At 36.9% G+C, this 12,734-nt stretch overlaps 1 protein-coding gene across 3 annotated transcripts in view; it reads right to left on the reverse strand.

Moving 5' to 3' along the window:
- LOC131679168 (sodium/potassium-transporting ATPase subunit beta-2) overlaps positions 1 to 11,959 on the reverse strand; it is a 78,915-nt gene extending 66,956 nt beyond the window's left edge. Inside the window, exons 1-2 of one of the 3 annotated variants that reach the window (XM_058959804.1) lie at positions 11,831 to 11,959; positions 11,376 to 11,623 (exon numbers count right to left, since the gene is read on the reverse strand). The gene's annotated coding sequence lies outside the window, so the exon portion shown is untranslated. Of the gene's footprint in view, positions 1 to 11,375; positions 11,624 to 11,787 lie in introns of all 3 variants that reach the window. The other 2 variants (XM_058959802.1, XM_058959803.1) reach the window with 2 other exon arrangements.
- Between the last annotated feature and the right edge of the window lie 775 nt (positions 11,960 to 12,734).

Genomic DNA, 12,734 nt, shown 5'->3' on the forward strand with positions numbered 1-12,734 from the left:
CGACATTTGTAGATAGGGCAGGTGTGATATGTGGTTGGAATGTCATATAAGAGCATCAATTTGAAACGTTAAAAAATTTACATACTGCAAATTTAATGATTGCGTCGCCTTACGGAAACTGTGTGAATTTGAATAGAAAGAGAATTGTCACTACTACAGTTGTGTGTGCGGTACATCCCTTTATAGCGTGTAGATGTAATCTTGCAACTTACGAACTGGAAGCTATCATTATAGCACAGTTTTACTCTTTGATGGGTTTAAATTTGTCACTTTCATTTTTTATGGTTAAATCAACTGTTTTTGGCGAATGGACGGCACCGGTTGTTAAGTGGTAAGCGTGATCGCCACTCATTTCAGTTGGCCTTGGTTCAATTGCAGCGGAGGTCGTTGAGATTTTTCTGAAGTGGAAAAAAATCTGTGGTCACGTCTTCCTTCGGAAGGGAAGTAATGCCGTTGATCCCCGGTAAAGAAGAAATAGAATCCAACTTCTATGCAAACAATTCGAATCGACTTTTTCATACAAGCTTGTATAAAATAAACCTTTCGTTTCGAGATGCGTAATGTCACCCCTGTTGAAAATTAACAGCTCTGATCCGAAGCATCCGACAACCATGAAGCTCCATTGAAGTCCTGTTTGAAGGAAACGCACGGTGTTCCATATTTTGCGGGCTTAGTATAGTAAGTGTCTGCTTATAAAACACGCACACACGCGATTGCACATATTGTTGATGCCTCTCAGTATTGTAGGATCTCCGAGAGTTTCTTTAAAAATAAATTTGGTGGCAATTTCTTGAGCGTGATATAATTAACAATTCTCCGAACAGGATTACATATTGTTTTTCGATTCGTTGTATTTTTGGTCGAAAAACGGATATTTAAATACATTCGCAAAGGCGATTTTAAATTTTAAATATAAATTATGGCAACATATTAGTGAAAATTTATATAAACTGTCTTAACATAATTCTTGAACCACGCTATTATGTTGAATATGTTTGTTAGTCGTTCGCACAAGATTCACAAAAGAGGTATGAAGTAAAAACGCTCGTTTAGTTTAGTTTATCCAGATCTGTAACTTACTGTTACTGCAACACAAAGTCATAGGAGTCTCCATCGTAGCCGCTAGGCGTGCTTGATCCGAATATCACTCATTCCATTCAAAACAATGTATCTTCAAAAATGTAAAGAATTCAGCACTCACATTTTATGTTCTTAATATGTATTTGAAAATCAATTAGCTAAAATCGTTTTATCATTGCTCTAGAAAGTATACCTTTATAGTTGGTGTAATCTTGTTTGATGTTCGGAAAATTTATGGTTTACTTAAATTTGGGATACGTTGCTTGAGTTTGCAGGACTACTCTGAGTAGCACAGAACCCTTGATAAGTATGCAGAAGTAACATGAAACCCATAAAACTTCTATAAAATGTATCGCATTTTGTTAAAGTTTAGAAAATCAAACAAAACAAAATTGTTTGTATGTGCACGTACTATCGAGGCAAAATATGCGTACTATCGAGGTATACCTGTACACCAGTGATTCAGATTAATGACGCAATAGTAATAATTAAAGAGCGTTTTCGGTTCAAACAGGATTGAAGGTTGGCTTAAAAGATTTTAGGGATGACTCGACCCAGGCTACTTATTTTTAATTAACTTATCATTTATTTAAAATTAACATAACACCAATTCGGATTGAAATAGAAAATGTGAGACAACTATAACTGTACCGAAATCATTAAAATTGGAAGTACCAATTATGTTATGGACAGAAAACAACTCGTTCCACAATCGGAGATGCTAACCCAGTACCCAGAAAATAATCAATCATCTTTCAATACGGAATGTTCACGAATGGTCGATATCACTTATGCGGAAATTTTTATATAACATGAATCTTACCATATTTTCAATTTTGTCACTATTGGTTGATCCAATTATTTTTCGAACGATGGAGATCAACGACAAGATGTGCGTATTGAGGACTGAAGGCCGATTGTACAATTAAGGTTGGCTTCATTTGGAATAGAGACACTTTATTAATAGTGTAGCAGCGCATCGAGTTGATTTTGAATCTTTTGTCAGCAATTTGTTTAAAAAACGCGTACGTCAGTGATGAAAGTTTCGTCTCGATAGTGCAGTATTAAAAAAGTTATGCTGATGGAACACGAAAACAGTAGCTCGATCCTACACTTCCATGTCGAAAACCATCATCTGGGGCATACTGGTATGAAGGTCAACCACAGCGGCCATTTTTTCAACATCTAGCCATTTGTGCAGCATATCGATTACTATTTTTCTTTGTATTCCGCTTTAGAGGGATTCCATAAGAAACCGGCCGACCTCAAAATACGACCATTGTCGATTCGAACGAAACTTTGCAGTTCTGTACGGATTATGTGTGTATTACTTTCAAAAACTTTCTGAAATGTAGTAGTTCTCGATATATTTTAAAGTTTGTTCTTACAACACAATTTTTTTGTTTTATTACGACCGTTCATTAGTTATTTGCGTTTCTTTATTAAAAACAATAGGTTTTTACAAAAGGCCCATATTGAGTTCTACAATATGACGATACGAATGAACTCATGATAAATGAAGTTCATGTTTGACAATTCAATATCAATTCTTCAAAAGGGCTAATGAGATTTTTATAAACAAATTTATTTCGCTCATTACTCCGCTGTCGAGTCGAATTTCATGAAAGATACACATGAATCAACATCTTTACCCTTGGTAGAATCAATTTCAAATGTATTCTGGGTTGAAAATATAGCAAATTAAGAGAAATCAGCAAAACAAAAGTTTGTTTACAAATCTTATTAGCCCTATTCTAATGTTGATATGGAATTCTCGGTAGTTTGTTTACTTTGTCAGTTGCGTGACTTCGGCTCATTTAGTAGGGTTAAGTTTTAACATCGAAATTTGGCAGTTTCGAATGAATGTGACGTTGACCGTTAAAAATTTATCGAGCATTGATTTTACTTTTCGTCATTATTCAAGCTCCCAACTTGACAACGAGTCCTTGTACCTAGTACACGAAATTTTACTACGTCATTCAATCCAGCACTCAAATATACACCATTAATAGCCACTAACCTGAAATATATTGAAATATTTATTAAATCCAAACCTGCTTAGAGGCTATATAGTTGATAATAAAACCAAAACCAAATGCTCATAAAAAACGATCATGACCTGCTAGAGACAAACTGTAAACGTTATTTATCATCAACTTCCAACTGGTTTCCTAAATAATATTCTTGATATTAACCATATTAAATTTTTGTCTAAAATCTGCGCAATTTAAAAAAATACATTTTCAGCAAATGATGAAATGTACCGCCAAACGGGGTAACCTGCAACACTTCAACATGTTTCTGTTCAGATGAATTCAACAACGCTAATAATAATGTTTGCAAATTAGCACTGTAGACTTATCCAGCTGCGTTGGTATTGCGTTTGAATTGGGAGGAAAACAAACCGTTTACACGGCGAATTGAGAGCAAAACAAACCGCTTCTGTGCTTAAGAGGAGGGTGGTAGTATAAAAATGCGAGATCTCAGTGTGCGTTCTTTTAAATTTCACATATCTCAATAGCTGTCAAATGTTAGCATATGTTAAGGTAGAAACCAGAAACGCACGCTTGTTGCTAGGCACCGACGCGCTTGTTTACATTGAGATAAAATGGATTTCTAAGTGAAAATTCAAACGCGCAAAAGAGAGTTTTAGGACATTTTCCTTCGGTCATCTGCACATTGGCAGAAAATTTGAAGTTTAGTTAGTAAACGATTAAAGTTTTGCAGGTGTTTTTTCAGTGGTGTGCGATTAAAGTGCATTTGAAAAAGTGCACTGAAAATGAGAAGAAGAAAAATAAGAGTGTTTTGAAAAGAAACAAGTGAAGAAGGGTGATATTTTCGCACAAAATAAGAGCTACAGATGGGATTCCTTCAAAAACTCGGGTTGATTGCATAAGAAAATGTTCTAGCTTCCTCAAGTAGCAGTTTCGTGGTACACCGGCAAAGGTTAGTGTATTGAAAAACGTTTTTTTTAATATTTACTCATGTCAGATACATGGTTAGGCAAGGGACAGGGGTGTGTGCGACGTAGGAGCTATGTTGTGGCTCACATGTATAATGTCCTTAAACGATAATCATATACTACCAGTCATTCTTTTCGGTTTCTTTAGCGCGACAGGGTAATATTCTGAATTTCGAGATTTTTCAATAGAAAAGAAGCTGGAATGTCGTGCTTTGCTCCACTTCAATGGTAAGACCAAATCATTTGTATCTCTTACTAACAGATCGTGTATACAATAGCAAACGTTACAGTTTGATACATGTTTGTTTACCATCTCCAACATACGCAAGATAACGATTTAACTAAGTTAAGTGTTAACTACCCATGTGGGGTAACATGAACACCAAAAAATAATGAAATTTAAACGACATGTAAATCAATACGAATGTAAACATACAAAGATTGAATCAAAAATTTGATTGAAAATTACGTTAAAATCAATTTTACACTTTCATTCGTGTAATATTACATGTCATTCATTTTACAGCAGTATACGAGTAAAAATACATTGAAGTGCGTTGATTTTCCGTTTAAAGAAACTGTAATTTTCAATCCACGTGTAAAATTACAATAAAATTCGTTGAAGAAAGTACGACAAGTCGTGTGTATTTGTGGTGGAACTTAATTTTACATTTATATTCATGCTCCAAATATTTGCAGGAAAATAAACTTAAAATAACAAAATATTTTTTTCTGTGTGTAACAGTAGTTTGTCTTATTACTATTATGCCTTGAGCCAGCTGTGTTACAAATAACAGTTTAACCTATAACTAGATAATAAAAATGCTTCTTAAATACATAGCAGTACCAGGAAGTCGTCTTTACGCGAATTTGCTTCTCTAGCAGTGCTAGAAAATGCTCAATTTATATCTTCCTATACACAACTGGATTTCTCTAGTTTTAATAATAGCTCCGATTACATTGTAAAATAGTTATTGACAGTGTAACTTAATAGGATTTATCTGTTTTCAATATTATTTTAAATCAACAAAGATAGTAAAGCCATTCACTCAAACTATTCCCGATGGCAGTACTGTTCCAGTGGAATCTAATCACGTTAAATAGCATAACCTCAGTTCAATTGATGCAACCTATTAGTTTTGAAATGAAAGGTTAAAGCCCCAATAGTTAGCCTTTCATACGAATTCCTGGAATAAATCGAATTTTACAGCTGTTCAAAAATGTTGTTGTTTGTAAACAACATGGGCATGAAATAAAATAAACTAAATCCAATTAAATTAAATTAAGCGTCCAAATTGTAGTACATTTCTTGACAAACATATGATTAGGGCTCAAAAGCCAACTGTCAAAATTAACCTCGGATGAGAATTCCGGGCAAACCGTTAAGCGCCCAGAGCAGCCGTTGATAGCAAACTAAAGAGAAAAGTCTCTATCGTTGACTACTATGCATCGTGCTTAGGCAGGAACGGTTTCTCCAGAATTTCTCATCAAAGTAAATTTTGATATTTGGCTTTTGAGCCCTAATCATATGTTTGTCGAGATTTGGTCAATGTACTAAAGGTAAACAAAAATATACTGCATTAGTTCATGTATTGCAAGTTACCCCATATGCGGGGTACTTGCAACAGGCATAATTTTTGGCCATCTTGAATGATATTTTGATTTATTAAGTACCATTTAGTATTCTTCATATTCCCATTAGCGCATGTATATGTTGAATATTATTCTAAAGGTTCAGCATTTTTAGTTGTGCCACTTTGAAGTCGAAAAGTGTTGCAAATAACCCCGTTGACGGTATGCAAGTTTTCGGTGAGCAAGTGCATGTTTCATAGACAATCAACCTAGTCAAACTTAGCTTCTCATTCGAAAAATTGTCTCTAATCCTTATTTTGGAGCATCTTTCCAAAAATGAACTCATAATAATTCAGACAGTTATTTTAGTTTACATTGAAAAAAAAATGACAACTATGGAATTTCGTCTCATGACGCTTTAAACATGGTTCTCAATGTAGTGATCAGAGAATATTTTTGCAAAAATATTTTGTAGAATATTTAATTAAATTCGTCAGAATCAATTTTTTTTCAATCCAATTAATTTTGGTTTTAGGAGGGGGTGGGTAACCTCCAAAACCCCCCTGACTGCGCCACTGACATATTCCGAAAGTCATCAATAAATTTTCTTTTTTCGAGTAACAGTTTTGTACCCGTGATTGATTGCGAACAAGGGGTGGAACCAAGTTCTGGTCACAAACTCGAATTCGTTGCAACGAGAACTCAGAAAATACTCTCTAGAAAGCCATAAAGTACAGTCTATTTGCAACCATCAAACACATCGGTCACGATACTCAGTGTGCTCCTGCTTCTGTCCGAGCCAGTGCAAAGCGAACAAAAAAAAGTTACTTGTGTGCATTGTCTGAATAACAAAGGATGCCGTTATTTTTATTCTTGCGTCATCTATCAAGATGACTGAGTCTCATCGACAAAACGTGATTATTCGGCCTAACCCAGTGGCCATTGACTTCAGGTCTTTTCGCATAAGACCAAGTATTCGTGATGTGGAACATCTGTTGAAGGTGAAAATGCAGCTTCGGTTTTCGGAAGTCATCTCCATACAGCTTGAGCACGTCAGGCATGCTGTGCTGATAACCTTCAACAAATTCGCCCAGGTGAAAAGATTCATTTCGCAGAACAACTTAAAACACGTGCTCGTTTGTGACAACGCTGAAATCAAGATCCCTATATACACGGATAATGGAAATATAGAAGTTAAATTACACGATTTATCTCCACTTATTTGCAAGGTGGCAATAAAAAGATTCATGTCGTATTTCGGAGCAGTGGAATCTATTACGGAGGACACATGGAGAAACTACTTTCCAGGTATTTCATATGGTGTCTTTGTGGTAAGAATGCGGGTAGACCAACCCAATCCCTCCTACCTTACCCTGCAGTAAAAAACAGAAGAGGGTGATACCATTACACAGCGAACTCTTTGTACATATCAAGGACAAACTAATACGTGCCAATTTTGTGAACAAACGGCACACTACGGACAACCCTGCCCAGAAACTGCTGAGGAAAGCTCAGTTGCAGAAAAAAATGCCAACACCAAAGCCCCAATATCTTTACTTGAACCACAATCGGTTGCCAAATTTGTGGCTGCAGTTAAGGCAATAATGACAACTGTAAATGCTGCGTCAAGTACTTCAAACTTAACAACTAATACCACCAGTGAAGAAGCTACCACTAAGGATGGATAGTTCACATTCGTGACCCGCAAGGGCAAGAAACCAGGAAGAACATCTGATCGCGAGTATCAAGGCAATAATCAAGATGATGATACGGACGTAAACGACAACGAGAGAGACATGGATAACCCTGAAGTTGACGAAAGAAGAAACATCTTCCCGACGCGAAAAAAGATCTCCGCTCGCAATAGCAAGTTGCGCGCACGGGATCTTACTGGCTCAAAATAAAATGCATTGCAATTTTTATTTTTTTAAGAAAAGCCATAAAGTTACACAATTCATGTTGGAGAAAATATCGTTCGTATATCGTCGCTGTTGTGCTATCCTATGACAAGCACCATTTAGCGCTTTTGGAGAAAAACGAGTTTGAGATTGAATATTTTGAAATTTATAAACGTTAGAAGCTTTTTGGAGAAGGCAATCGATGCTTCTATCTTTCCTATAGAAATCTCTCGATTTATGCAAAGATCGTTTGACTATATAGACAGTATTTGCTTAAAATGTAAACTAAAATCGCTCGCATACGTGTCCAAAGTGTGTATTGATGACAAAACATGTATGACGTGTCACAAATGTGAACAGAAGATTTCATATAAAAAAGAGTCATAACTAATTCGTAAAATTATGCGTTATAGATCGCTATGTCCAATGTTATACTTTTCCATGCGGTAGCAGCAATGTCAGGTTACAAAATGATGGTATTGGAAGTTTTTACAATTTGACTGTTTTATTCAGGAAAAACAATAAATAACAGTTGGTTTCATTAACAATTTAGAGACAATATATATCAAACAATTCAATTATTGATAGACGAATAAAATATTCTCTTGCATAATTCATCATTACATTTCGGCATAGGGTAAAGACTTAATTTTCGCCCCATTAGGGAGGGTGCCACACTATTCTATTAATTACGCAGTCTACAGTCGATGAAATGTACAGAAATTGGCATCAGTATCCTTGCTTCGTTCCCACGAACCAATTTAATACCTAAAATGTCCTGAGAATGGGGAAATACTTCTGTTTGAGCGCCACGAAAACTCGAATCGAATGCTTCTATTTTCGCACTACCATATGGGCCAATGCGTTGAACAAAGATGGCAGACGCTGCTCTAACTAACGGCTTCAAATGGGTAGGGCGATAATAGAAATAGGGCGAAAATAGTCTCCACACCCTACTTTCCAAAACTAACGGAAATCTCAAAAGGTAATTTGTTAAATTGTAACGACACATAATTAGCAAGGGACTGGAAGGTGAAGTATTTTTCAAATATTAAGAGCCATAGTACTCAAGGGAAAGCAAGGATTTGAAGTAAGAAAGTTTAGAAAAGCGTGGAGTAGGGTCAATGAACAAGCTTAGAGTTTCCCGGTTACTTAGCTAGCTGTCGGAGCCGACAGCATAGGTCATTAAATTGACTTTACGCTTGTCCGGACATGCCGCAGACTCAGGTGATTCGCATTTAATGCCAAAAGATCCTGACTACTGCGCTGCAGAAGACAAAAAGCTAAGTAACCGGGAAACTCTAAGCTTGTTCATTGACCCTACTCCACGCTTTTCTAAACTTTCTTACTTCAAATCCTTGCTCTCCCTTGAGTACTATGGCTCCTAATATTTGAAAAATACTTCACCTTCCAGTCCCTTGCTAATTATATGTCGTTACAATATAAAAAAAAGGAAAAAGATTGACTCACTATAAGTCGTTAATAAAAAAGGTAATTTGTTAATAAACTCGAAAACACAAGCCAACAATTCGCAGATAAAAGCTATGGTAGGAAAAGTTTTGCTCCCAAGACAAGAACCTAGCTAATGATTATGGTTGATCTGCATAGGAATTACGTATGCCATCAGAGACATCTGTTGGCTTGCTATAAGCTTTTTGGCTTATAACAAGTCAACAAGCTAGGATAGTTGTCTGTTTTTTTTGTTGTCACAAGATAGCACAATTTGATCACTCGAGAAATTGGCGCTTGTCATAATCATGTTTCGCTATATTTCAGTAGTCCACCAGAATTTCAAAATTCTGAAAACTCCGCATTGTAGAGATTTTAAAATTCAGTAGCATAGCTTGGCTAACTCAATTTACCCCAAAATGGCGTTTGTCATAAGATAGCATAACAGCGACGATATGAAACTGCACAAGTACGAATTTTATGTTCATGATACTTCTAAAAATTCTAGAATTCTAGAATAGTTTCATGAATTAACCAGTTTTATGAAGGCTCCTATAAAGCCTTCAGGGTCAATATTAGAGTAAATTTATCAATATAATTTTGTTGGGGTTTTATTTTAGGATCTGTTTCATAGATTAACCAAAAATTCGCTTATACAATATTATGGAGGTCAAACATTATTCATTTCAATACCGGCTCCTCTTGGCCAGTCGGGTTATACTAATCCGTATACCAGAAGTTGGAAATTGAAGTTCTAACAAACATTTTGGCTGTAAAAATATTACGATTTTTCTAAAAAATATTTCTTAAAACTTATGAAATCTGGGTCAATAAAACCCGCTAACACCTTATATGTATCTTTTTGTATACTGTCCATCAGAAATGTCTGGAACATTTTATTTCAATTGAGAATCGTTGCGTAATATGAATGAGGCAAAGTCAAGAAATTTCTAACCTCTTGTGTTATTTTGACCCTCGCACCTAAAGGAGGTTAATATATTGTGCATAATTTTGAACCGGTGCTACCAGTTTATATGGGAATTTACGACCGCACCCTTCAACCCGTAACTCTAGAACCGCAAGTCGTGTTAGAAAAATATTGCGGCAGCCGATGGGAAGGCTGTACCTTTCATTTGCGACTAAATTTGTGTAAATCGGTTCAGCCAACTCTGAAAAACTGATTTACCGTCTACACACATACATACAAGCATACAAACATACATACACATTCACTAAGAGATATTTTCTAAACTTGCCAAACTGAGTCTAATGGTATATGAGGTCCGGCTCTCCAGGCCTCGGTTGGATTGAAGATTTTTAGCGAGATTGCATAACCTTTCTAGATGAGCAAGGTACAATTATTGGATGTGGATGGATTTTTATTATAAAATATTAAAAATATTTCAACCCTCCTCGTTCTCCCCTACTATGGCTCCACACCTTTTATAACTAAACCCCCAAACTAACCTAGTCAGTTTAATATCGTAAAAATCTAGAGAAACGAAAATGTGATTAAATAGTCAAAAATAAAAGCAAAATAAACTTCCGTATCAAAATCTTCAAGTTCTGGTACTTCTTCGTCTTTCCTGGACATATGCTTCTATTATGCGTATATCTAATTCATACGATTTTACTAAAATCTATATTTCGTTTTTTGCATCTCCTCACCTGACTAGGGAATCGCAATTGAATATGGTTCTCCAAGTGTGTTATCTATTGCAACATTTTTCGCTTTTTCCAACGCAACTTTTATACAAAAGAAATTTTTTGCCCAACGGACTTGCCTCAATTGGGTCAACACCAATGTTTAGACAGCTGTATCTCTTGTGTAGGCTTAGCTATTTAGTAATTCTTTCAGATTTCGAACTTTGTAGCTTACTTTACAATTGAACTGAACTGTTTCCACAATGATAGTTTTAAAAATTTAAACTAACTCTAACAATCGCATATAATACCATAGTTTTTCCGTTTATCGAAACTCGGATTCCATACACGCCCAGCAGGTCATAAACGATCGTTCGAATTTGCAACGACACCGCTTTCGATTAAATTGATTACCTCGTGTAAAATTCTAAGTCTCGTTCCAGTAACATCACTTTGCAAAAATTGCATTCGGTTGCATCTGCTCTCATTTAACCATGACCACTACATACACTAACCTACTGTGCAGACCCGTGCTCACTGATTTGTTAAACCACGCGCTCGTAGAAGAGAGCGTGAGAGAACGAATGAGAGAGAGAACAGCATCGGAAGAGATCACACACACACACGCGCTGGTAGATGATTTTTTGTGGAGAGTATCGAGAGTTCGTGGGGGTGAGTTTTCGCTACTGGCTTTCCCTGACTGACTGTTCGCACGCAAAACCGATCAGACCGCATGCGCTTCCACTTCGATCGACGCTGCAGATACTAACACCGTGTTGGAAGAAAGTTAAATTCTGGTGGGGTCCCCTGGTGGTCTGTGCGGTAGGGCTGACTGACGGTCGGTATGTGGGATAGAGCGAGTGTCCTCGTTCCGGATTTTAATCTGTTCCTGGGTGTTCTGTTCCTCAGCGGGGAGCTGTTTTTTCACGAGCACTGCTGGTCCAATGGTCCACTTTTTCTTTCACTTGCTCGGATCATTCGGGTGAAATTTTTGTTAAAACCGTCTGCTGGTTTATTTCTGTTGTTGGTGGTCAGAAAAAAAATCGATTGAGCTATCCCCTTTCCTTCATCCTTGACAATTTTGTCGCATTATTTTATAGCTAAAATGTATAATTTCGAGTTGAAAACTCCCGTAGTATACACAAAATTAAGCGGAAGGATGAAGAAAAGTGAATTTCATACGAATTTTGTTGGATCACAAAAATTTTCACCAGAATCACTGTACCACTGAAGAACGCACAAGAAAGGACAAACGCGTTCACTATGACCACATAGAACCGACTTCTCTATGCAAGTGAGGCTCTCCGAAGCTCGAAATTTTCGTCGTGTGCAGAAAGGTATAGTTTTCCGAGGCGAATCAGCCCCTCTCCGACGCTTTTTTCACTCGTTAGCACATTCCAGTGAGATTTCCCATCTACCGAATGAGAACATTTCCAGTACACTTGATTGTGTAACAGATTGATCATCATCTTTTCCTAATTTTCATCGATGTTTTCCTCTCGGCAATGTCCAATTTCTCTCCGGATTCTCTTTGGCAAAGTCATTACGTCATACCTCAGCTGTTACGCCATTAGTTGGGCGACGGTGAGCTTGTGCCTTTTGCTCACGTCCTTACCCCAACTGGTGGAGGACAAACATGTCTCATAGCATGGCGATCCCCGGGGGGGGGGAGTGTTTCAGGAAAAACATGAATTTAGAACAACAACGAAGAACGTTCGAAAATGTATCCTTTCCCTCGTTCGTTCGAGTTAGGTGCAACTAGCAACAGAGCGATTTGTGCCTACCGAACACACAAAGCCGTATTTCATAATTAATGCTCAATTTAAGGATCCTTCACAAAAAGGCTCGTGTTATTTCATAATTAATTTTGTGTCGTATTCGTCGCTCTGAAATGTTCTTCTGACGAACGGGATAGTGCAGCGATATGTGATGTTGCTGCCATTGTGCTCTTTGGCACTGGTCCATGTGGTGCTTGACATGATACTGATATATGGGGAGAAGTTACGTAACCGAATCCGTTTTTCATCTTTTTCATTCTTCGACGAATACTTGTAGAATTTTTGCTGGAAAGAGGTCCTGGTGCTTGTTGGGTGTTTCAAAGAATGCAGGTACTTCACTGCACTCACAAT

This window comes from Topomyia yanbarensis, chromosome 2 (genome assembly GCF_030247195.1).
Source record: "Topomyia yanbarensis strain Yona2022 chromosome 2, ASM3024719v1, whole genome shotgun sequence".
Lineage (NCBI taxonomy): Eukaryota > Metazoa > Arthropoda > Insecta > Diptera > Culicidae > Topomyia > Topomyia yanbarensis.